The sequence below is a fragment of the Macrobrachium nipponense genome, chromosome 2 (genome assembly GCF_015104395.2).
Source record: "Macrobrachium nipponense isolate FS-2020 chromosome 2, ASM1510439v2, whole genome shotgun sequence".
Classification (NCBI taxonomy): domain Eukaryota; kingdom Metazoa; phylum Arthropoda; class Malacostraca; order Decapoda; family Palaemonidae; genus Macrobrachium; species Macrobrachium nipponense.
This window is the reverse complement of record NC_087201.1, coordinates 133,015,028-133,042,229: the sequence shown is the minus strand read 5'-3', so window position 1 is coordinate 133,042,229 and position 27,202 is coordinate 133,015,028. Positions and strand designations below refer to the sequence as shown.

General features: G+C 36.9%; 1 protein-coding gene and 1 long non-coding RNA gene across 3 annotated transcripts in view; both read left to right on the top strand.

Annotated features, from left to right (window-relative positions):
- The window catches only part of LOC135220992 (uncharacterized), a 145,809-nt gene that overhangs the window by 36,755 nt on the left and 81,852 nt on the right, over positions 1 to 27,202 (top strand). The window lies entirely within an intron of this gene.
- Positions 12,444 to 20,310, top strand: LOC135220990 (uncharacterized). The gene is made up of 4 exons (XR_010315845.1): positions 12,444 to 12,928; positions 18,212 to 18,492; positions 18,670 to 18,852; positions 19,550 to 20,310. It is a non-coding gene; the product is annotated as an uncharacterized LOC135220990 (long non-coding RNA).

The window sequence follows — 27,202 nt, the reverse complement described above, 5'->3', positions numbered from 1 at the left end:
GACTTAACAAGTGGTATGTAGTTGGATTTGTTTTAAAAATTCAATCAGCAGCATCATTCCACTTAGGTGAGTGTGTGACAACCGCATAGCAAAAAAAAAAAATACATCAGGCAGCAGGTGCCACAAGGATGCAACAGCTGAGTTATCTCAAAACAATCAATTCCCTACACAGCAACTGTTTTAGACTTCTGACTCGAAGGCAAAGTTTGTTTTCTGTAATAGTATTAAAGGAAGTATTTCTTCAAAAACGGACGGGTAGGTTGTTCGATAATTTAATCTAGTGATCAATATAGAGGAGTTCATTGACATTTTGTGGGCATTAATGAAAGTAGTGGCCATTGGGTCAGACTTACTCGTAGACTTGGTTGCTTCCTCATTAAATCATACAGATTGCATTATATTACAATGGTGGTAAAATCATACCATTCATTACAACTATACGTATCCGGGACTCAGCATAGTATTATGGATCCTATTTCTGCAGTTGGCAGATGTATGAAATGATTAGGCTCATACCAAGTGTGGATGCTGGCATACATTATATGGAGTTACTTTTTAAAAAGGAAATTTTGGAACACCTTAGGATCCTTGAGCTCAGGTACAAGTTATCCCTTACTGCCCTTCCCCCAAACCCCAAACCCCCAACCCCAACCCCAACACCCCCTGTTGTTGAACAAAGTGACGGTATAGTTGTGCCTTAAAAGGTAAGCACATTTCTGTCATAAAAGTATTGTCTCCGACATATCACCTACATTAAAAATTTTAAAAGGAAAAGTAATTTAATGAAAATATATTTTATTTGAACTGGTCTTGTTAAATTGAAATGAATATTTCTATGGCAAAGTCGTCTACTGAAAACATACTTTGCAATTTATCAGGGAATTAATTTTTTTTATTAGAGCATTCCAAGTATCAAAGCACTATTGCATTTTTGACAAATATTCTAATTACCAGGTTAAGCGTATTTTTCACGATGTTGAGAGCCAGAGTTGTCAAGTTCGAATCGCCATACCGAGTCTGAGCCCACTCCGTGCAAGCAGTTCAGATCCAACTTCAACATAGGATATGAACTCGCGTTTTGTTTGCAATAATTCACGTTACTTTGTTTAGAATCCTAAATGTCAAAATGTAATAATATGACGAATATATATTTATTAACGTACAGTGTTGGTAAACTGCTAATTACCTTAGGAACATTATTTCCCCAATGAAGATTCAGTATTTTTTTATCAGTTGTCCAGCATTTTGTTGACACGTTTCAGTATCAGTTTGGTCATCAGCAACCATTGGTGCTTGAAGAACTTTGCTGAGGGTTTTAAGTCTGTTTGGTCCTGCAAAAATAATTGTCCACGGAAATTAGGTTAGTTGATCTTGCAATACAGGTGTTAATGAAAACTAGTTAATTGGTGGCGACTGTATTAGTTAATGGAGTACTGTTTAATTAAGATATTTTCATGCAGTGCATAGTAGTTGAATTGCAGCAGCTATAGTGGTTATTAACATGTGTCATTCGGCCTTAGTTTTAAGACTTGAGTATTTAAAAAGTTAAGGACTGTCATTCATAGGCAGAAATCGTATTATTTTGTACGTGACCTCAAGGTATTTTGTCTTTTTTCAACTCGATGGTAATTTTCTTTGTGGTTTAGAAGTGTGATGAAAATCGCATGTTCATATTTTTTTTCATTCGTGGCTTATATGTTGCCCAATGATTTTTATATAGAAACTAGTTCACGTAATCATGCTTCCTGTCTTCATATTAAGGCCACCAAAAGTATCTTTAACAGTAGTAACACGCTCTGAAGGATGTCAGACAAAGTTTGTTTGCAATATTTGTAGCATCCCACCTATTTCACTGGGACTGACGGTATCGTGTTCCAGTCCATATCAGAGCTAAATGAAGTACATTGCAGCCAGTATTTCATTTTAACTACCCATTATATCAATGTTATTCATTTACTTTACATGTGTTTATTATAACCTGACTACAATATACGACGATTCTCTTCATTGTTGCTGAGTTGTAACTGGTCTTCTGCCATTCTATCATTAATTCATACTCGTACTTGTTAGCTGATAGACACAGAGGACCTCGTCCGACAGAGATAAGAATATTCCATAGCTCAATACCACCAACGTTGTTTTGTGGTCATTGGTGTACGAAGTGTACTGGCAGTTATTATCATTGTGTGAGATATCTAATATTAGTATCAAATGCCACTATTTTCTGAACCCAATTTATAATTTTCCGTTGGCACCTTCTTGGTTTTGCGCATACTCTAACCTTTATCACATTGGGAGGGTTTGTATTCTCTAGTTATGACACTCATTTTGGTAATGTAATTTTCAAGACACCATTCTTCTTATAATAGAAGCCAGATCTTATATTTTTTTATATAGCAATAGTGACTGCTGTTTTTTTTTTTTTTTTTTCAATAAACTCTGTGTTTTCCCGTGGTATCTTGACAGGTAGTTCCTGAGTTGATCAAGGGTTTAGTAAAGTTGGTTTGAGTCTAGTTCAACAGGACCAGAACCCTTATGTGGAAGATGAATGGTTGCTGGTACATGGAACTGATATAACAAGCATTACTGGAACCAAGGAATTGAACCTTGTTGAGGGTCATAGCCGTGAGACGACAGTCTAACACCGTCATCTCTCAGAACGGTTCAAGTTCTTTATCCGCGTGACTTTGTCTTTACCAGCGTGTTCTGAAAGTGGGGATTTGACAATTAATAAAGAGTTTGTGTATAATTCTTCGAGGGTCTTTGCATGCGTGCATAGGCCTATGACACATCTTTGTTGGTACCACAGGGTGCCTTGGCCTAAGGAGGAGACCAGATGAGAGTGATACTTTTGTTACGTAAGGTTCAAGTGGTCTACAGAGAGTACTACACGTTAACATCCAAAAATGTTTGCTTTATAGGGCGAAGAAAACAATTTAGTAGTTATTAAGCTAAGTCACCACAAGAATAGATGTGAACCCTGGGTAAAATATTAGCTGAACGTTAAGGAAATACCGAGGAAAACCTGAAACCAAATCACTGTAAACAATACCGTATACATTAGTAGGTTGTTTAGAAAAAAAATAATCCGCCAAAAAATTAAAAACACGGTAAGTATAGTTATTTCTCACAAATTAAGTGACATTTTTATTTCCGACTGAATAACTGTTGACTTTTTATTTTTAGCCCTTAATTGTGCAAACACTCTTTTTTGTATTTCCTCTGCCCATAGCCAGGCAGTGTGCTTGTTTCGTAGAATTTTTAGTTTCACTCAGACGAGAATACCATAATTTACTGATATTCTTCTAACTGGACATCACTGGGTGCCATTGTAAAACAATTTTATATAAGGACTTAAAAGCATCTTTGGACTTGGTACGGTGTCCAAAATCCCGAAGACTGTATATTCAGGCAAGAATGTATTTGGGAGTGAGTGAACAGTTTGTAGAAATCTTGATTATCCAGTCTATTTTGGAATTGATTTCTAGTGCTGTATTCTGTAAATAATTTTTTTTTATTTCCGTTGGAATATTTGGTTAACTCATTACCCTCTATGTCAAAAGCAATGGGGAACCACAGTTGGGAACCAGACAACCAAAATCTTGAGCCTTAATTTGTGGTAGGTTGTAGGGATTTTCAGGGATGGAGCAGTGGCCAGTCAAGAAGGATTCGGTCAATTTAGTTGAGGACGATTAATTCAAGATACAGCTTTGTATTTTCCTCTATAATTTACGGAGATAGATCAGGTTAAGTTGGGGCTGTATGGAACAGTCAGCTGAATTTTACGCAGATATTTTCTCCACATATCACTTTCCAGATTTGGTAAGAAATTTCCAGAAAAAAAAACAAAGTTGCAGCTAGATCATTATAGCATGACATGTGCTATTGGCTAACCTAAATGTAAACAAACACTTTATGAAGCAGCCCTCTTCAGAGATATCGACGGCCATTAAAAAAAATAAGTAAAAAATTAAAGTCCATTGTCATCGTGGAACCTTGCTCTTATGTGCTTATTCCGGGACATGTATCGGACAGTTTTATAACTATTTTTTAGGTTTAAAACCAGTAGTTGGGCTGCATTCCACGCGTATTTCCAGTTGTGTTTACTGTATTGTATTACTGACTTGGATTATCTGTACCACTTAACATTTCGTATGATTCAGCAACATTAATACACACATATCGACTTTCATCTTTTGGTCATCAGGATTTAGTAAGTTGATGTTAGTTTAAACTAAACTGCAAAAGGCTACATTTAGCCATTCAAAATACCTGGAATGTTTCCCATAACTATTACAGATGATTGATTGATAACTCGTAGTACTCAAAATTATTTTCTACGAAAACGTCGCACACAGACATGGTGAAGAAAGCGGTAAATACGGTTCTATAGTGACTCCCACTGTTTAAGATTATAACTTAACAAGTGATATGTCGTTCGAATTGTTAAAAATAAATGCAATCAGCAACATCTACACCGCATGGCTAAAAAAATAAAGAATAAAAAAATAAAATAAAATTGACAACACCAGACCACTTGCATCACAATGATGCAACAGTTATCACGCAACATTCAATAACCTTCTCAGCAGCTGTTTTAGGACTTCAGGAGCGCGAGTCATCGTTTTTCATCAAATATCTTTCAAACTAATTATTTGATCGAAATGGTACTTTAGACAGTGTACAACACACCTCGCCCTAATTTTTGGTAATATAAAGCATTGTCAAATGATGTTAGTTACGGCGTTTACTCTTTGCTTACAAGGTGTTGCCAAGCATTGCCGACCTATGCTTTATATAAATTACAAGAACGTGCTTTACTCCAATCCCGCCCCTCCCTCCCTCCCTCACCCTTTCCCTCATCATCCCTCCTCAACCCACCTTCCTGGCCTTTTCGTCTCTTCACCCCACCCCCTTTCCTGCCTAATATATTTATAATATATTGAATAAACTTGAATGTAGTAAATATGCTGGTTTTTTTTGTAGAATGTGTTCATATAATTATTGTTATTGTATTTTATTAGATTATATAAATGGGAGCAGGCTTAAGAGGGTATGACCGACCGTCACCCTGTTCACCCTTTACCAAGATCTCCTCCTCATTTCCCCTAAGTAGGAGTAGTTTGTTGTTCTTGATTAAGCTGGCCTTATACCAGCACGGGCTCTTGCTCACAGAGCAGCCCGTAGGTCATATGAATATTTTTCAGGTGGAAAGGTGCGCTTTTTAAGGATATGAGGTGAGCTTTTATTTATGATCTCAATGGGATATGCAGGTGAGATGGTACGATTTGTAAGTGTGAAAGGTGAACAGGCGAGGTTACAAACCCTTTAAACTCTAAGGCACCTATCAGTAGGGGAAAAAGATCGATAGTAGCGAGTCCTGGCGATTCAGAGATAGCCAGCAAGGAAATCGAAAGTATCGTCGTAGAAAAAACGGGAAAAATATCGCACAAACTCTATGGAATTCAAGTACCATATTTCAGTATTCGAGGATAGAATCGTTGAGATAGAGATCGATGATAGAAAAAAGAATATTTATCAGTTTTAGAAACAGTAAAACAAAAGTTACAAAAGTTGAAGCGGTAGTTTGAGTGACAGTTGAAAAATCGGTTGTTAGACGCGAGGCGGCCGAAAACGGAGGGGAAAAGAAGGTTGTTCAGTTGTAGTAAAAGTAGTTCATTGCCAACACGAAGGCGGTGGAGTTTTATACCGATAGGTCGGTTCCAGGAGATCATCTGGGAGACTAATCTCTATATCCTGGACTTCGTGAAGGATTGTAGTTAACAGTTGTTCTTCATATACCAATGTTGCAATGAAGAGCTCTATATATGAATGATATTAAATCTCCCACGAGAATAACGTCGGTCTGAGTGTCGCCATTTGCACTCCGGTGTCGATTGTAGGTGTGGGTTTTGATGTCCCTCCTTGGACTGTGATCTCTTCTATTTGCGTTGCTGCTTCGACATGCAAAACGGGAGCTACCGACGGTGTTTCAGTTAGCATGTCCTCTTCTTCAACTGGCGATTCTTCGGTCTGCGTTCCCCTTTCCACTCGTAAAACGAGAACTACTGACGGTGTGGGGGTGGGGGGTGGGGGGAATGAACTATGGGTGTCGGGGAAATATTGCCATGCATCGGGGGCAGGGGAGGGGAAGATCGTTCAGGGGTCGTGGGAATAACCTTAGGGTAGTTTTAGGGGTTGGAAGAGTTGGGGAGCAGGAGGCTGGAGGTAAGGAAAGGATGAGGGGTTGGGGATATAATATCTTTGCAGCTGGTCCAACAGGAGGCATAAGGTATCCTTCTTCAGGAGTTCTGCAGACTAGATCTTTCGGGGAAATTATAATCAGGTTCGGTCTGGCTTGCAGTTTCGCATCAGGGTATTTCTTTTCGAGGGCTAACACAGCAGCGTAGGACGTTTGGTCTTGAGTAACTGCTCGGAATTTCGGAAGTGCTTGCGAGGTCATAGTAGGCGCTGCAGACGTCGAGTGGTTTGGAAGGTTAATACGCTCATAAGAGCTTTTTTTTCCGTTTCTTATGGACTTTCTGGAAGCCCTGATCGTTGAGGGAGGGCGGGTCTACCTGCTGGAGGTCAGGAGACGTCGGTCGCTTCTCTGCCATCGTCGAAAAAATAATCCACGACAGCCTTAGTAGACTGCCGACAAAGTAAAAACACTTAAGTGTCTTACCTAATAACTGAAAAATTATTGATAGGAGGAGCTTTGTCTACTTCACTTAATGCTCAGCAGGTGAATTGTCGTAAAGGAAAAAATAATAGAAAATGGGTATATCATTGTATATGTTTCTTTATTCATATCACACTACAATTCCGTTTCAACTAACGCCAGTAATAAGGATGTAATTCTTGTACCGTACTGAGTTTAGTGGAATGAGTTGAGTTTCTTGCCTATTGAATGATATTACTTATCATTAATGAAAGTGTTACCTATTACCCTATTTTCAAGCATTTAACATAGTTTTTTTATAAAAGAAAAAAAAAAAAAAAGGTATTCAGTTTTCGCCTCATTCATATGAAGATCAGTTAAGAAATAAATTTTCCGATGTCTTTCACAGGTTTATCTATTTTGCAACATTGCAAACTGTCGTAATTGAAGAGTCGCCCGATTTCTTATTCTTTGACGGCAACAGACCAAAAATGCTGGTGATATATATTTATCAATAGATTTCATCACTTATATAATCTGATATACTTGTTGCTTATGATTTTGAACGAGTATATATTAAATTAAAATGAAGGTTTTTTTTTTATCTAAACACTTTCCCAAGTGATATTTTGTTTCTTTTATAGACTATTTTATACCTATTTTTAGCCATCTACCTTAGTTCACAAGTGCATTTTAAAGCAAACGTAGATGTTTACTTTATTATTACCCCGTGACAATCAGGTACCAAAATTCAATCACACAGTTTAACCGACAACCCAGTATATAAATAATATACTATTATTTAGTGGTAAAGGAATTATGAAATCGGTCTCTCTCTAATAATAAAGTATCATCACGAGTTCAAAAGAGATGAAAACAACTGAGAATATAACAAAAACTTTATTCGTAATCTTCGTCACTATCAAGGAACGAATCATCTTGGTTACACTGTCGATGTTGATAATTACAGGATCTACAGGTTTGTGGATGTTATCCGTGGACCAGTATTCACCCTCGAAGGCTCTGGACCGTCTCACTTTTCTATTGAGATTGATCCTTAATCTATCGTTAGCTTTCTCTCCAATTTTATATGGGTTGAAGTCGTATTACAAATGCATTTCTGCAACGGCGCAGACAAAGTAACGTGGCGGCCATGACAGCGATGAAAATCTACCTTCATCAATGACGCAGTGAATACTATAGTGCGAGTGCTACAGCCGATAGACAGACAACCCTTTAGCATTACAGTATTACCTGACCACGCCAAGGTGATCCTTCTACAAACAGAATACATTGGAAAAACTAACCAGTTATTATGATCATTATGTCAAACCTCCCTATCCTCTTCATTATGAACCTTCCAATTATCTGCTGGTATTGAAAAATGTCATGGACAACTGTATTTTATTCCATATTGCAAATTACAAAGAGGTATTGGGGGAGATATGAGAAAACAACAGCAATAAAGGAAGAGAGAGAGAGAGAGAGAGAGAGGAGAGAGAAAAGAGAGAGAGAGAGAGAGAGAGCGAGAGAGAGAGAGAGAGAGAGCGAGATGGGGGGATAGCAGACGTTCGAATCTATAACGACGACTGATGACTCATACGACTTTGCCCTTAAAAGTCAAGAGTAAACGCCGTAACTAACACTATTTGACAATGCACTTTATTTAAAACAAAAAATTAGGGCGATGTGTCTTGTACACTGTGCTAAACTACCATTTCGATCAATGATTAGTTTGAAAGATATTTGAGAAAAACGATGACTCACGGCCCCTGAAATGCATAAGTTAATGGGGCCGGGTACCACGGCCCCAGACGATGTGACTGTACTCTAAAAGTAACAGTTATCTAAAACCGATGTTTTTTTTGTTTTTTTCTCAGCTAACGCTCGAACTTTTTATTTCCTTTTCTTGTTATTTCCTATGTTGTTTTACCTGTCCTACTTGTCAGAACGTAAAAATTCACAATTCAATTTTATCGTAAACTGCCAACCGAGCAGTAGTTTTCCCAGATGTAATTTTCACCCTTATCTTACCATATTCAGCAACGATTTGAAAATGGCTTGGTCTTGTTAGGTAGTCACCGAGTATGGAAAGACCCTCTCTCCTTCACCCCTCTTTTAAACCCCTTTTTAATGATAATAAATTGGTCCGTCAGCTGTTAAGCACTTAAAGGGGATTCCGCACCGGTGAAAAATGCTTACAGACTACAGAGACCAAACTACTGTTTTTTGTAGTAAGATGATATAAAGTTAGTATTTCGTCAACAATGAACATGTAGTGTTCGATAAAGTAATATAGTGAGCCAATGTAGGTATGTTCTAAACCCATTGAAGGGTTCATTAATATTCTATGGGCACTTTTGAGAAATTCAATGAAAGTGGTATACTATATGGGGTCTGAGTCCGACTTACATTCAGTTGCTTCCTCATTAATTCATGCGGATGCAATTATACTATTAAGTCACAAATTATATTCGTTACACCTATACGTATTCCGACTTGCGTAGTATTATGGATCCTAATTTCTGCAACTGGCAGATATATAAAAATATTAAGCTCACATCAATGTGGCCCTACAAAGGCACCCCGCCCCCCTACCCACAAAAACTCGCCTCCGATGTTGAGGAAAGTGGCGGTGTAGTTGAGCCTTAAAGGGTGAGCACATCATTTTCATGAAAGGATCCTTTATATATTGAAGTTTTAAAATTAATTTAAATTGAAACCATTTAAAAAAACTGAGACACGTCAGCTGCAACATACTGTGCAATATCAGGGAATTAATGATTTCGTTTCTTGATCAAGGCATTCGTAGTATCAGAACGCTATTGCATTCTTGACAAATGTTGTGAATTACGATGTCAAACGCATTTTACACGATGTTTGAGGACCAGAGTTGTCAAACTCAATAGTCTGAGTCTGAGCCCACTCTTCCAAGTAGTTTCAATCCAACGTGTATGAACTCACGTTTTTATTTGTAATAGTTCACGTTGCTTTGTTTGTTTCTAATCCTTAATTCAAGATGAAAGATGGTAGTCACCAGAAGTAAATATAATCAAACGCAAAACCATAATGTATTATGGCAAATATATATTTCTTGACGTACAATATTGTTAAAACTACAAAGTATCTTAGGAACATTTACCATTGAAGATTCAGTGCTTTTTTGGCAACAGGTTTCGGTATCAATTTGATCTCCAGCAGCCAGACGCTCGAAAAAACAATGCTTACGTTTTTAAGTCTTTTTGGTCCTGCAAAATAATTGTTCACAGAAATTACGTTGGTTGATCTTGCAATGAAGGTTTGTTAATGAAGTGTGGTTAATCGGTGATGACTATTCTTGTTAATGGAGTATTTGTTAATTATGATATTTTCATGCAGTGTATAGCAGTTGGATTACCGTAGCTGAAGCGGTTATAAATATGACATTCACTTTTTTCTAGACTGGTGTATTTGTTTGTTTTGTATGGTGTTTTTACGTTGCATGGAACCAGTGGTTATTCAGCAACGGGACCAACGGCTTTACGTGACTTCCGAACCACGTCGAGAGTGAACTTCTATCACCAGAAATACACATCTCTCACTCCTCAATGGAATGGCCGAGAATCGAACCCGCGACCACCGAGGTGAGAAGCAAACACCAAACCAACCACGCCACTGAGGCGCTTCTAGACTGGTGTAGCTCAATATTGAGTCTTCAAAAAGTTAAAGATTGTCATGGTAGGCAGGAATTCCTGGAAGTGGTAATTTTGTCTGTGGTTTGAAAGTGTGATAAAAGTCTCACATTCGTATTTTTTTTTTAAATTCGCGCCTTGTATGCAGCCTAGTGATCTTTATATAGAAGCCAGACTCACTTTGTCACGCTTCCTAGCTGCATAAAAAAAAAAAAAAAAAAAAAAAAAAGACACCAAATGTAGCTTTAGCAGTAGTTAAGCTTTGACCTTGATCATGTTATTCAGTGGCAGCTCTGTGCATATACTGCTGTCAGTATGTTAGTTAGACAGCAGCAGGAGACTATTCACTGTTGTTTGGAATATTTGTAGCATTAAGGCCCGTCCACACGGTCGAGTTTTGCTCGACGAACGCCGTTTCGATGTGACGTCAGAAGCGGAGCAACGGCGGATAAGGTTCCGACTTTTCCCGCTTCTAAGTCACATCGAACAAAGTTCGTTGGGCAATGCTCGACCGTGTGGACGGGGCTTTCTGCCTATTTCACCGGGAAAGAAAATATCACTACTAAAAGAAATACATTGCATTAAATACATTATTTACTTTTAGCTGCCCATCATTTCAATGTTATTCATTTGCTATACTTGACTACAATATCCGACGATTCTCTTCACTGTTGCCGAGTTGTAACTGGTTTTCTGTAATTTTCCTCCTTAATTCATACTCGGTACACGTCAGATGAGATAAAGGAGGCCTCAGAAGTGGTACCACTTTTAGCTTCCCAGGTTCTCGCAGGATTCCATGGAACCTTCTTAGGAGGACTTGTCAGTTGGACATCTCGTAGACAGTTCCGAATATTGTGACTCATATACATTTTAAAATGAGGTAAATTGCAGAAATTTCAACTGCTACAGAATTTATATAACCATGTACTGACAGTTATCCTCATTATGGTGTCGAATGCCACTATTTCTGAACAGATTTATAATGCTTGTTTCTGTCAGGTAGCATCTCCCGTTTTGCGCATTTTCTTTCTTTTATTACATTAACGTAGTAATGACATCCCATTTTTCTAGCGTATTTATCACAAAACACCATTCTAGTTATAATAATAGACGGATCTTCAAATATTCCTTACCTAGCAGCCGTGTATTTTTTTTTTTTTTTTTTTTTTGGAGCAATACTTTCATAGTGTTTTTTCCATGGGATCTTGACAATACCCAGCAAACACAGATGTATTGGGCCAATTCTGGATTATTGAGGAAAATCCAACAAAACTAATGGATAATGGAATAACTGAATTGGACCCATTACCAAAATAATACCGCATTTCCAATGTTGGATAACACTGGATATCCAATTTCGGCTTGATTATCTCTTTTCCAGTGTTGGATACCCAACTGTGGTTCGATTCATAAACAATACAGTTGGATCTTTTGAAGCGACTTTAATATATTTGCATATCAGCAAAAAAAAAAAAATCCTCAAGACAATTATTGATAACCATTTAAATATATATATATATATGTATATATATATATATATATATATATATATATATGAACCAAACAAAAACTTCTTTCAGTTTTCTTCTGAAGATTGAAAAAGAAACCCACAAAATCACTTTGTAACTTGTTTACTTCTAAGTAAAACTAAATGTAAATACTTAGAAGTAAACAAGTTACAAAGTGATTTTGTGGGTTTCTTTTTCAATATATATATATATGTATGTGTGTGTGTGTGTGTGTGTGTGTGTGTGTTTCAAATTTGGAAAACAAGCAAATACACCAACAATATGTCAAAATAAAAAAACAATGTGCCAAATCGAAATTTTGGATGCCAATCTGGTTTGAAAAGTGCCACATACATATACAATATATGTGGATTTGTGTGTGATACTTCTCAAACATAATTGGTATCCAAAATTTTGATTTGGCATTTTTTTTTTTTTTTTACTTAGCATATTTTTGGCACATTTTTTTATGTTTGCCAAATTTAAAATTATGTTAAACCTACTCATTTGAAACATTCCAAGACACTATGAAGAGAAATATACTTTTTGCTTTTATTTGTAGACCTTTTGAAAATAGGAAAGAATTAAAAAAAAAACTATGGCATTACAGAGAGAAAAAACTTTACCAAACACAGGATGAATGAAAAGTAAGCAAGGGAACCATTTTAAAGACAAATCCCGCCTACTACTACTACTGCTACTACTACTACACTCGCTGGGTGTTCAACTTCAAAACTGTAAAGAACAAAGGTACAGCAACGCAAACATCATCACTCTCGAAAGTGCAATGCTACTGATCTGTTCTACGAGCACAAAACCATAAAGATCTCCAAGAAGAATAGCTTCCCGCGTAATAGTTATATAGATCTACCGATACCTAACATAAACAAAAGAGGAATAACAACAAGCAAGGGAGGAGCCGTTTCAAAGACAAACACCGCCTACTACTACTACTACACTCACGTGGACTGGCTGAGGTCAAATTTAAAACAATGAAATCGTCTTGTCTCTGAAGAGCACTACTGCTGACCATTTCTGCAAGCGCAAAATCATCACCAAGAAGATTAAACGTGCTTTGGAAGACAATTGTGAGTAGCAAGTGTTTGCATATTAGGTTCATGTGTTTAGCCATGTGGGTTAGGCTATCATGAGGAACAAGTACCTATGAATAAGCTAAATTCTTTAAGAGTAGGACAACCTCGGAATGGTAGCTACTAAGTTGTGTTATTAGAGCGGGGTCCAGACTCCAGATGCCCCTAAAGCCAGGTCAGGGCACGGAACCCTAATCGATATTGGATAGGCAAGTTCCGGATAGGTCATGAGTGGCATTCTAGGAAAACTTAGGGTTAGTTCCTGGATCCTAAGTTTTACTCATTAGGTAGGTATTCAGTTTAACTTTGTTACTTAAAACTGTTTACAGGTATTCTCCTACTTATGGAAAAATCATATCTCAAATATACCCTAGCCTACCACTAGGTAATTGGCACCATCACTACATATAGGGTAGCCTAGCCTACACTACTTTATACATAGGTATACAGCATAATAATTCTTAGTTTCAGCATATTTTCTAGTTCAATGTAGGCTAGGGTAAAAACCACATGGTACAGGGGTGGACCATGTATGATCAATGTGTACAACCCCAAGAAAAGTACATTATAATGCGTCCTGACACCGGAGTAGAGGTCTTTAGCTCTGTTTCTCACCAACAACAAGTCGCGTCTGATGCCCATCTCCGATGTCAGGACGCGTTATAATGTACTTTTTTTGGGGGTTGTACACATTGATCGTACATGGTCCGCCCCTGTACCATGCGGTTTTATACCCTATATGTGCTTATGAAAATTCAGTACGAAGAAATTGAATAAAATTAAAGTGTTGGCCTAGTGTAGACATACGAATACAGTAGCGTAGCCTACAGTATTCTCTATATTACACATACGGTATAGTAATTTATTAATTGATATAAGCCAATTCTGGAGGTTCAGTGCATTCTGACTATGATATATTAGTAGGAAAAAAAATTGGACACAAAACGAGAATCAGTCAGACATTAGTACAATTGAGTGATGTCAGGCTGCTGATGGCTGCATATAATTATAAAATAAGTTCTACATCACTTCACTGTATCCAATAATATTGTAGGTATTCTTGTATTATTGCATTATAAAATACTAACATATAGGTAGTGGTCAATGTTTTGATTTAGAAATCAGTTGGTGGCCCATACAAGTTTATTTCGCCATATTTAACTCAATTATGAGCAAATTTTCTAGCTTCTAGTTAGCATAAATGAATATCCAGATACTTTACTTATATGAGACAAGGTCATTTTTCGTTAGACAACGTGTTTAAGTTGAAATATGACTTGAATACATTTGTTGTGAACTAAATTATTTTTTTCATGAAAAGATTGCATCAGGGGCATGTTTTTTTGTGTAAAAAAAAATTACATGATTCTGTTCACTATTTTCACTTGGTTTCAGCGTAATACAAGCTTTGCGTTATCTTTTATTGGTCTAAAAAAAACTGTAAAATGTGTTCTTTCAAGCCCAATAGTTTTGATAAAATGATTTTCTCTCAATTTTATTTACGATTGTGTTCGATAGCACAATTTTATCTAAGGTTGTGTTTGATGGCACAAGTTTACAGGAGTTTTATCCTTGTTGCTATTGCATGATAGTCATTAGCAGTATATTTCCTTGCTGAGCTTTGATCCATAGCAAATAAACTTTCTGCATAAAAATATCATTCCTATGCTACATATCATTTATAACATGACTACGGTAATTGCTTACTATCATTCGGTTGTTAATGACTATACATTTACACAATTATAACGTTAAAACAATACCTTCATCATTCTCTTTTGCTGTTTTCAGACTCTTTAACTAGAAGACAGGATAAATTTAGGCTATTGTAATTTGGTCTCTCTCGCTCCCTGAGTGTACTCTGCTGCCTGCGTCCATTGCGAGTGAAATTTTAAAATAATTTCAAAATATTGTCGTATCAGTATTAATTGTTAACCCCATCATAAAATCGGATTATCGTAAGACAAATTATTGTAACTTGAACACTACCTGTATTTTAATTCATGTCTATTGTCCTTTTCTGCAACAATAGTAACCCCCCAAAATTAAAGATGTTTCCAAATTAGATATAACACAATATTTCTACTTTAATTTTAACCCAACCCCCTTTCATTTCTTTTTCTTAATATAACTGAGGCAGGGCAATGCTACTTAGCTTTGACATCCATCGCTTCCAGGTATAAGAACATTCTTAATTTTGTGGGCTATCCTTATGTATTCCCCCAGTTTTCTGCTAGGGTATTTCCGTGTCTATATTTATGTCCTGATCTGTTTTTTTAATTGATTTACACATGAATTAATTGATTTACACATGAATAAATGTTCGGTGATGTCCTCCTCCTCTGTATATATCACAGACCTCGTCCTGAAATTTACCCAGGAAGCTAGCCTTTAAGTTCAACATATTCAGTCTGGCTTTCATTATGATACATGCGTCCTTTGTTTCCAGTTCCCTTATGTTTTTGTTTTCCTCGAAGTTATCTGTGAACCTCAGCTTCTTTATTTCTTTCCTCTTTTGTTTGAAAGTCTCTTAGATATCTTGATTAATTCTTATCTTTATTTCCTTATTCAGTGCTTTTTTGGCATACCTCATTCCATTAATTTCTATTATTATATTTGGTACATGTGTTCACCAAGCTTTTTGTCCAACATTGTCCATAAGGGGCTCTTAATTGCTCTTCTACTATTTCTTTGATTGATCTTTGTTTTGAAAAACCTGCACATATACTGCTCATCCTGATCTCTGCTTGCTCTTTTATTCTGGTTCATAGTCAACTTGTCTCATTTCTTGGTACCTTTTTTGGCATATCTCATTCCGTTAATTTCTATAATATATTTGGTACATGTATTTACCAAGCTATTTGTCCAAAATTGTCCATAAAGGGCTCTTGATTGCTCTTCTGCTATTTCTTTGATTGATCTTTTTTTTTTTTTTTTAACCTGCACATATACTGCTCATCCTCATCTCTGCTTGCTCTTTTATTCTGGCTCATAGTCAACGTGTCTTATTTCTCGGTACCTTGCCTTTCCATTTATTATAGCCCTATTTTGGCTTCTGATTCTGTGACTGTATTTACAGTTTCTACCATATTTGCAGTGCCCCTCTTTGAAACGCATACATTCTCATCTTTGGTCTACTTAATTTCGTCGTACTATAGTCCTATTCTGGCTAATTACTCTGTGGCTGTATTTACAGTTCCTGTCATATTTACAATATAACCTTCTTTGTAGAACTTATATACTGTCCTTTGGTTTACCTCTTTTTCTGCCTTGACTGTTCTGGGATCTTTTATAAATTCTGCTTTTCCACTTGTGCAGATACTCACAAGTCTCCTTTCTTGCACTTTCCTGTCGTAAGTGCAGGTACTCACAAATCTCTCCTTTCTTGCACTTTCCTGTCGTGTCGTAAGTGCAGGTACTCACAAGTCTCTCCTTTCTTGCACTTTCCTGTCGTAAAGAACCTGCACTCTGCTCTTGTTAGCTTATCCTTATCTTTAGGTGCACTTTGATTTTCCCATGTTCTTTGCTTTCTTTCCAACCCCTCTGTTAATCGTGGTCCCTGTTTAGGGTTTCGCTATTCAAGCATTGCTTGTTGTCAGGGTTAGGTGAGTTACTCTCTAGTCTTGACATTATTTTAGTGGTCCTTTCCGTGATTGTACCTTGTTTGTTTTCCATATTCTTCACTAGGTTTTCATTTAGGGTTTTCAGGTCTTCCATGAAGCTCCAATGATTGCTCACTGTCCTGTTTTCTGCACAATCTCCGTTTCTCCAATTGCTTTTTCTAATTTTTCTTTGTATGATCTGCAATCTTCTTTGAGTAACTTTAGTTCTCCAATTGATTTATTCTCCTTTTTTACTTTCTCTGCACTTTTTATTCCATCCAATACCATATTTCCAAAATTCTTGGTGATCTGGGATGTTTCCTCTATCCTTTCTCATAGCAATTTCCTCATCCTGACTTATTGACCCTTTTTGCCTGTACCCTCCATTACATTTTTACCCTTTTTGCCTGTACCCTCCATTACATTTTATACAAATAAACTAGTGTTTTCTTCCTTTTAGCATCTCATGCAATACCTATATAAGCTTGTCAGCAATTTCTCAGTTTCTTCAATTGCTTTTTCTAATTTCTCTTTGTATGATCTGCAATCTTCTTTGAGTAACTGCAATACCAATCTAGGCCTTTTTCCTTTTCTGTCATTTTTATCGACCTCAAGAAAGTCTTCATTTGAGGCTTGTTTAGGTCTGTGCAGAACAATTTTTTGCATTTATCACACTTGGCTTTCGTCTTCTGGGCCTAGCTGGACCTTGCATTGCCCACATGGGCATGACTTCTTCCTATCACTTGTCGATTTCTTGTGGGTGGATGTAGCTAAAAAATCATCGTTGTGGTCTAAATCTATTAGCTTACTGTTGTCATGAGGCCTACCTTTTAAACATTCTTGATGTCTAAGGAGACGTCACTCCTCTAGAGTTTTATCTATTGCTTCTTTTACTTTGGCCTTTTCTGAAGGGTTGACCTGCCTACCCCTGGAATTCATTCTGACTTCAATTTTCATGACCTGTTGTTTTCCACCTTCTGCCATGTTTGTTTCCCCGACCTGGCTGGATGTCTCCACCAACAACACAACTGTACCTTACCTTTCAATCCAGATCTGAATTCTCCCTCTGCTAATTAATTTACATCACACCTCCCACTAGTTGCTTTGCCATTCATAAAATTGGTACCCACTTTCAATTAGGACAACAAGCCAAAAGTAAGCTTTTCCCACACCATACCTTGATATTTTTCTGTCTCAGGTCCCCTGTATGTTCAAGAATTGTGAAGCTGGGGATTGTTCATTATGGCAAGCACATGGACCTTGAATTGTCCAATGCAGAAAGATAATATAAGGAATATAGAGAACTTTGCATGGAAATAAAAAAGCTACTGTAGAAAATAATTCACATACACAAGCAACTAGTGTGGAATTTTAACACGATGGATGTGAAAATAATGTCTTCTCCTAGCTTACTAATTGCTTGGCAATCTGTGTGTGTGTGGGGCTATCAACCTTTTTTCTTTTTGCTTATACAGATTTCCAAAGAGTATCTGTTGACAGTTTCCTCAATTTTTTCAGTAAATTGAATATTGTAAATCAGATGGTACCTGTGTAACCAATAAAATCAGCTTTTATTTCCTGTGTTGGTGAAGCTATTTATGAAAAGAGATTTGTGCTAACTACATTTAAATTAACACACTTCTGGTTAGATATTGGAAAATATTGATTTCTTTTTCAGTCTTGCGACCTCTTATGGTGGAAGTGATGCAACCTCTTATGCTGGAAGTGATGCGACCTCTTGTGATGACAATGACAAAATTGGAAAGTAGGGTGCAAGATCAGCAGAATTCACTAGAAATAATGATAGGTACCATCGAACATTTGAAACAAACTCAGGCTGCTGCACCCACTGGACCTGATTTATCCTTGCTGGACGGATTGCTACCAATACAAAGATATGTAGACTTTGAGGACTTTGAACAACAGATAAATGGGGACAGTGCCCTTAGAAAGTCACTGGTAAGCAACATGTCAGTTACCGTGATATGCACAATGATGTTTATTACGCTTCAGTACTGAAAACTTTTACTTTGACATTACTAAAGATAAGAAAAGGCCATAGTGTGTAGAATGATTTCATTACTAATGATTATCAAAAACTTTTGTATAACCAGTCTTATTGAATGTTATTTCTAGGTACATCGACTCCAGAATCTTGGGGGAGCAACCGTCAAAGCAGCAGTCAAAACCATGATTGACTTCTGCATGACAAGTGGACTCCAGTATGAGTTCAACTGGGAAGGTCGTCTTGGCTGAACATGAAAACAAATACATGCAAGAAAGGGTTCGAGAACACGACATTGTGTGGAATTATAATAAGTAGTGCTGTATATGCTGTTAGGTGTAGGGTATGGCTTTTGTAGTGTGTAAATTGGCACTTTGTAGTACTGCCTATTGCTAGCTTTTAGATGGGGATGCAGATGCAGTGAAGTGCCATGGATGCTGGTAGATAGTCAAAATATAAGTACTGTATGTGAAATCTTCAAAACATGAGTTGCATTTGTATTTCATCCACACATTCAGTAAGGTTTAAAAGTAATGCAAAGTAATCCATTATAAAAGTGCAGTGTAATGTTAAAGCACAGAAACCATAAGTGCCATTATCATTTAGCCTTGGCAGGGGTTAACACCAAAATCAAATCCCACTAAGTTAAAAAGGACTTAAACCTTAATTGTTAACCCTTTAAATGAATTAATACTTTGACATCAAAACTTCTAAAGTTGGATACTGCCATAGCCTCTGTACCAATGTCTTCCACTGTCTTGGATTTGAGTTCACTTGCTTGAGAGTACACAAAGTTACACCATTTTTTTATTGTCCACTTTTACCTTCCTGTATAGGGTTACTTTTCCTACTCGACCCCTTGGGTTCAGAGGTTTATGCTTTTCTAACTTAGATTTTAACTCAAATTGTAATAATAGTGGTATAAGTAACTGAATATAAAGGCTTTTATATTGTTGGACTATGCGTAGTACTGCAGATATGCAATTTACTAATATTGATTATCCTTTTCAGATATTCTGGTGAACAAGACACAATTATCAACTGATGAAACTGAAGTAGGGAAAACTATGATGATTTATCTAAAAAATGCATGTGACAGATACGTGGGAAGGAAAAGACCAAAAGACTTGCACAGTCAGCAAAGTCAAGATGAGAGTCCCAATTCATCTCAACCTAATTCTGGTTGGGATCCTGAAGGAATATAATATAGAGCACTTCTGCTGACTGTTGTCAAGGAAATTATAAATATTCATGTAATTTGTTTATCAATCAAATTTATCTTATTATTGTCAGTCTCTTTTGATTAGATTTTTATAATATTTAAATGAATAATTTTTATTATATTTAAATGAATAATTTGATGTAGAGAAGTATCATTCTTTTCTGTCTAATGTTTGTTGTGACTTCATGCAAGATGCTACATCCATTTATCTAGTACATACAGTGCTGTACTTTATGAATGGCAATTTGTGTTCCTGCATTACTTTTTTTTTTTTAAATTAAATGGATGTACCATCTTGCACGAAGTCACAACAAACACTTAGACAGAAATCCATGAATATTTATCATTTCCTTGACTGTATCATCAGCTAGTTTTTGTAAAATATTGTATATAGAAATCAGATATATTAAACAATTAAGGAGAGTTTATGTAGTATGTAGTGAGATATAGAGAATGCAGTATATATATGGTACTAGTTACTGCAACTGTTTTGTTAACCATTTTTTGCCTTCGAATAAAAATTTAATTGTGACTATGTATTTTGATGTTAAACACCAGTATAATGGAATCCCATTTTTTTATGTGTTAATGCATTTATTGAAATTATTGTTTACATGACAGCCACAATACTTGAGTCACAGAACAGTTTTTAAAAGAGTATTGATTTGTTTCTATTGACTGATATATGTTTGCATAAAAGTGTTTAAATTATTTTCAAAAATAATTTTGTCAATACCTAAATACTTGCCACATCACCCTATACTACTTTATCAAAATAAATTAAGATGAATATTGCAATATACAGATACATAAGGGTGTACGTTTTGTCCAGAAGACTATGAAAGAAATGTTTTATATCTATGTACATCACCCTGTTGTAGCTAAAGTTTGAAATAAACTATACAATATGCATGTAACTATAGTGCTGATAAAAGGTAAAGTAAGGAGATCGAGCTTCTAACATTTCTTCCAGTGGGGTTCGATCACGTGTCTAAGACCACTGAACAAAACTGCCAAAGGAGTCCGTTTTTTCATTGTATAGTTTATTTTCAAACTTTAGATACAGCAGAGTGATGTACATAGATATCACATTTAATTCTTTCATATCATGCATTGGAATTATCTGGCAATCCATAATGAAACATAAATTGGATACTGGTAATCGTACCAGTATCTGCCCAAAATAGGAAAGTTGGAAGTCCAGAGTTGTTCCACTACTGGTCCAACACATGAATTGGCGTGATTATGGATTGCATGTATTGTCCCAACTTCTTTCACACAGTGCATTAAGGGCCCGGTGTGCAAACGGATAATGGATATAAATTGGACCGATGCTACTGATCATTTGTACCGATACCCGAAAGTCTGGATCTCCGGCAATGGGTCAATGTATGACCAATACTTGTGTGTTTGCTGGGTAAGTTCTAAGGTGATCAAGGTTTGAGTTGTTTGTTAGCAACTAGTTTAACAGGTACTTAGGAACCCCCCTTGATGTGGAAGATGAAAGGTTGCTGATATAGAGAAACTGATAACAACCATCTAGTACAGTTGTTCTTAACCTCTTTATTACCACACCTCCTTCAAAGAGTTGGCCCTTCTTTCACGGCTCCCTTGCATCTGAGTAAAATTACCTCCCAGATTTTAAAGGAAAATAATAAAAAAAAAACCTACAAAGAGAACGGGTTTGAGGGATTAGGAAGGGAGGTCAATAACAACAAAATATGGTAATCCCAACGAGCCTAACTAGAATAGTAGACAAGGAAAGTAACGTTATAGGGCGATACTTCTGCATTTTTTTTCATAAACTTCTGAATATTAGTTCCTCACTTTTGTTAAGAGAATAATGATTATAATTAGAGAATTTTTTATTTTTTTTATTTATCCCTAGGGTTCCCGCCTCCCTTGGAAATTGCTCACGCCTCTTAGGAGGAAGCGACCCCCCCCCCCCCCCCCCCCGGTTAAGAACCTTTGATCTAGTCTAGTCCGTGCAGATTAATTGGTATACCTGTGTAATATTTTTGCTGTCTGGATTATTATAATTTCAGCATGTACTATTTCAGAGTAGTTTGATACACATGCAAGCGAAGCATTTCATACTTTGTAGTTTGTTTGTTTGCATGGTGTTTTTACGTTATGTGGAACCAGTGGTTATTCAGCAACGGGACCAACGGCTTTACGTGACTTCCGAACCACGTCGAGATTGAACTTCTATCACCAGAAATACACATATCTGACCCCTCTGTGAAATGCCCGAGCATCGAACTTGCGGCCAAAGAGGTGGCAGGCCAAGACCATACCGATCACGCCACTGGGGGCTTCCTTCATACTTTGTAGTGTTTTTCTTTATTCCTCTTAACTCTGGTATTAATAATGATTAATTTCTTGATTTTCAGTGTTCAAGTTTGAAAGTTTCAAGTTTAAACGGAAAGAATCGTAAGTGGTTTGTTCCTGAAGTTTTTTGGTTTTGTAGTTATATAATTAATTAATGGCTGTTCTAATAAGGAAATTTTTATTTTTTATTAGATGATGTAATTTTCCAGAAATTTAAGCCATCTACAAGAATTCTATTAGAAACATGCTAATGTTTGTGTTCATTTTAACAGATTTAATCGTTGCTAGATACACTGATGAACTGAGGGAATTCTGCCCAGTTATTGTGTATTGGAGAAAATTTTTGGGTAGAGATAGGTCCACACAAAGTTTTTAAATCAGATAGTTAGACATTCTTTCAGTAATTTAGTGGCCGTGCAAAAAATTACTAGTCTAACGTTACAATGCATTCACTGTTGTTTTGATCATACTTTGAGTTTTGGCCTTTGTTTCGGCCTTATCAACCAGGTAATACACACACTCAAGTTTCAGCCAAGTTTATTTAAATTATTCCGAATTTTTATAACTTAAATGCTTATATTAGTGACTAAACATAATCACAGAATGCCTAGACACGTTTTTGATGAAGATTATCAGTGTTTAAGCCTTTTTTACCTAGGTTTGTTTGTTTGTATGATTTCTTACCTTGCATGGAACCAGCGGTTATTCAGCAACGGCTTTACGTGACTTCCGAACCACGTCGAGAGTGAACTTCTATCACCAGAAATACACCTCTCTCACTCCTTAATGGAAATGGCCGAGAATCGAACTCGCGACCACCGAGGTGGGACGCTAACATCATGCCAACCACGCCACTGAGCGTTTTACAAAATTACCACAATCAGACTTTTGTTTCTGATGAACATAATTGTCATAGAAGTCCTATGAAAATCTTGCTCAAGCCCTTAATGTTCAAACTGGGTTAGTGTACAGTACAAAACGTTATTTTGTTAAGTACTGCTAGGATCTCTTGACACAAGAATATACATTATTACTAAATTAGAAAATAATGTTAGCAGGTCTGCTTTATCCATAATTAATACCGCAATGGCTACGTCTCCTCCAAAATACCCTGACTGTATCCAGGTTGTTTTGAATCAACCACAAATTGCAGTTTGCCAGAGGTATGTTAATTGAAAACTGCTGAACTAAACACAATATATCTGCTGCCATGATCTTGAATGAATCTCAAAATTTACCAAAAGGCCAAATCCACCCAACCAATTATAACTGAATGCTCTTCGGGAATGAATGGAGCCAAATTATCACTGCTTTTATTAGACACCATGTGGAAAAATTTATCTATTGTTTTTTTTTCACCAGGAAAAACCGTACCACGAGGTGTCATTTTGTTTTGTGAACTTGGTTTTCTTTTGAATTCTATAATTATCATTCCTTTTGTCTATAGGAAATTCTGGATAGCAAATTAGTTAAAAATGCTCTTGAGCGTCAGGTGAAGTGTCCCACGTACTTGTAGTTTTAGAGGGAAGTAAACTATTTAACTGCGATTTAACATGATATTTCGGAAGCATTCTCTTGTGCATGAATCAAATTACTTGGAATAAATCAGACCCAGAGGTTTTCAAAACTTTTGTAATAAAAATGCTTTAAATTTTCCTTTCAGAAGTATATAACTGCCTGCACATACAAAATCCAGGGTGCCAAAGGTGGGAGTAGAACTTAAGTGGAAGCCCAATTTTGTCTTGGCTGATGGAAGGAAATGGAAAACGAAGGAACCTGCTGTAATGGTAATCGCTTCATAGCAAAGAAAGATAAAGGAAAGGAAAACGCATCTTCCGAGAAGTTCTGCAGCAAGGAGGCATTCGTGCCCGTGTTGGAGGTGCCTGTTCTCATGATTGTTCTGGAATTGTCGGGCGTGTTGGGGAACGCAACAGGCGCCGAAGTGTCGTCAGAAACGCCGCGATTTCTGATGCAATACATCTTCGAGATTCTTCTAAATCGTTCCCGTAATCTCGGCAGCCTGTGATGCTCGCTGGTAGTCCCGCCCGCCAGATTGCCGTATAAATACGACTGACAAAGTAGGAGAAGACAGAGATCATCAGTAAGAGCCACAGATCAGATAATCAGTGAGAGATCAGCAGCAGAGATCAGAGATCATCAGAGAGTGATAAGAGAAGAAGGAACTGACGAAGGCCAAGAGAGAAAAAGGCGCTCGAAAATTTGATCGAATTCTGGTGAAGTCGTCGTCAGGAGTGGACGACCGAGTTATTTCGACGTAGAGCAAGACTTCTGAGAAGAAACGTTTCTGGTTTTTTTTTTCTTTTTTTTGAAGGTAGTTTTGAGAAGTTCCTGCCCTTCGAGTATCAAGAATAGACATTATTTTCTGCAATACAGTCAAGAAGACATCTGCAATCGCAGTTCTCCTTTTGTGAAGCCATTGCTTTGAGTCGCAAAACTGGCGCCAGCAAGTACTTTCATTACCCCACTTTCCCCCCCAGTTCACACATTGTAAGATTTTGCCTTTTTTTAAATAAACCTTTGTTGTGTTAGTGTTTCTTTCTATATTCGTATCCCCAGTTTCAACTGTTGGTGTGGAATTCTTTTTGTTTATCATTATAACGAACTTGGAGCGGACCTCTCTCGGTCGTAACACCCGCAAAGCATCAAACACTACGATTAGGACTAAAACTGTTGAAGTTGTTGGTCATTAGTCAAAAGTAAGATGATATTTTTTCGTTTCAGTGTTCCTTGGAAATGTCTATAACTACCAGTTAAGCTGCAAAGTAGAGTAAGTTCTTATTCAAAGGCAGCTCGTTTATACTTACTGTGAAAGATGCTGTTGTATATCAAATCAAATCAAAATTATATTTTCATTTTACAGTGGTTCTTCAACGTGTCATATTTTGAAAATATATGCAACGTCCATTGTCGTATATGATACCAGTGGTATCTCAACATACGAAATTAATAATCCGTTCTGAGGCGGGCTTCCTTCTTACCTGAGCTTTTCGTATTTTGAACCGCATTTTACATGTAAATTACCTAATTCATTCCAAGCCCAACAAAAACACCCCAGTAAATTATATAATTATAAACAGCTAAATTGACCAATAAACAATGAAATACAACAATTAGGACCATTCAATACCTACCTTAATACATACTACTAATATGTACTACATAGTACCTGTAAATAAAGTGTATTAGTGTACATGGTATACAAGAAATACTGTACATACATACGAACATATGTAGTAAAATGTGGAACCTTACCTTTCGATGAGGCTATCTCTGAAAGTGGCGAAGGAGGAGGAGGACAAACGGCAGAAAACTTGTTAGTACGTACACTTAACTTTATGAAACACATTATAAAATGTCAGGAAACATAGACTAAACTTTACGAAACACATTAACAAAACCGTAACACTTAACTTTACAAAAAAACCCCCCTTAAAATTAAATTTTTTTTTGTCTTTTTTTATCTTAAAATTAATCTTTTTTTGATCTATTTATATATATCTATATATATATATATATATAGCTATAATATATATAATATAGTATATATATATATATATATTTCTTTTTTTGATCTTTTATATATATATATATATATATATCCTTTTTTTTGATCTTTTGATCTTTTATATATATATATATATATATATATATATATATATATATATATATTATAATATATATATATCTATATATATATATTTTTTTTACAAAATTTCATTTTCTTCACCACTTTCAACTTTGTTTTTTCGTAGTATCAATTGGGTCTTCCTTTTTGCTTACTCCTACTAAAGGCCTCTTTAAAAAATAACTATGCGAGGAAGATTGCTTCTGCCTACTTTTCACAATGGTTCCTGAAATAACTTGGGCAAACGTCATCATACTGCGCAAGCATACGACCTGTGTAAGCCTTTTCGGGGTGTCTCTTTTTTCTACAAATGATTGCACCTAATGAAAAGCACCTAGAGCATCCTTAATTTCTGCCGTTGTCTTAGGGTCGTCCTCCCCCTCCTCACCGCTGCTAGAGAACTCTTCTTGAACGATGTTATGTTGCATGGCCTCCAACTCCTTCAGGTCATCCATCGTAAGCTCCTCTTGGTGCTCCTCGAGGTCATTGATGTCGTCCTCGTCGATGACCAGCCCCATGAACTTGCCGAGTGCAATGATCTCGTCAAGATCTAGTTGCGAAACAGTTTCAGGATCGTCAACTGTTTATGAATCTGCACCAGCTTCGCCCATGTCGAATCCCTCGAAGTCTCGGGCGGATACGGCATCAGGCCAGTCTCCACAAAGAATTCAAGGTTCACCTCGAAACCTCCTGCCAAGCTTTATCGATAAGTCGGATGCATATCACATTGAAATGCTCCTTCCAAAATTCACCCAAGGTGAGGTTTTTGTGGTATAGGTGATGTCGATACATCTCTTTGAAAAGATGTTTCGTATACAGCTTCTTGAAGTTTGATATCACTTGCTGGTCCAAGGGCTTGGTTGGTGTTAGGCGGAAGATAGAAGACCTTGGTAAAAGAATACTCCGCTAGGGTACCTTCCTTGAGGCCAGGAGGGTGAGAAGGGCATTATCCAACAACAGCAGACATTTCATAGGGAGGCTCTTCTCTTCCAAGAATTTCTTCACTGTCGGCCGAAACACAGATTTACCCACTCCGTGAACAAGTCTCGTTACCCAGGCTTTCGCATCAGCCATCCCACATCAATGGAAGCTTCTCCTTTAGCACTTTGTGGGCCTTGAAGGCTCAAGGAGTCTCCGAATGATACACAAGTAGGGGCTTCACCTTGCAATCCCCCCACTGGCATTTGAACAAAGTGCGAGCGTAAGCCTATCTCATAGGCTTTATTCCCAGGTAGCTTCTTCTCTTCCCTCCGTGATGCACGTCCGATGAGGCATTTTTTTCCAAAAAAGGGCAGTCTCATCACAGATGAAGACTTGCTGAAACTGTAGCCTTCCTTGATTGTCATCTTGTCGAACATCTTAATAAAGGCTTCGGCCGCTTTCGTGTCCGAGCTGGCTGCCTCCCCATGCCACACAACTGAATGGATGCCAGTCCGTTTCCGGAATTTTTCAAACCACCCCCAAG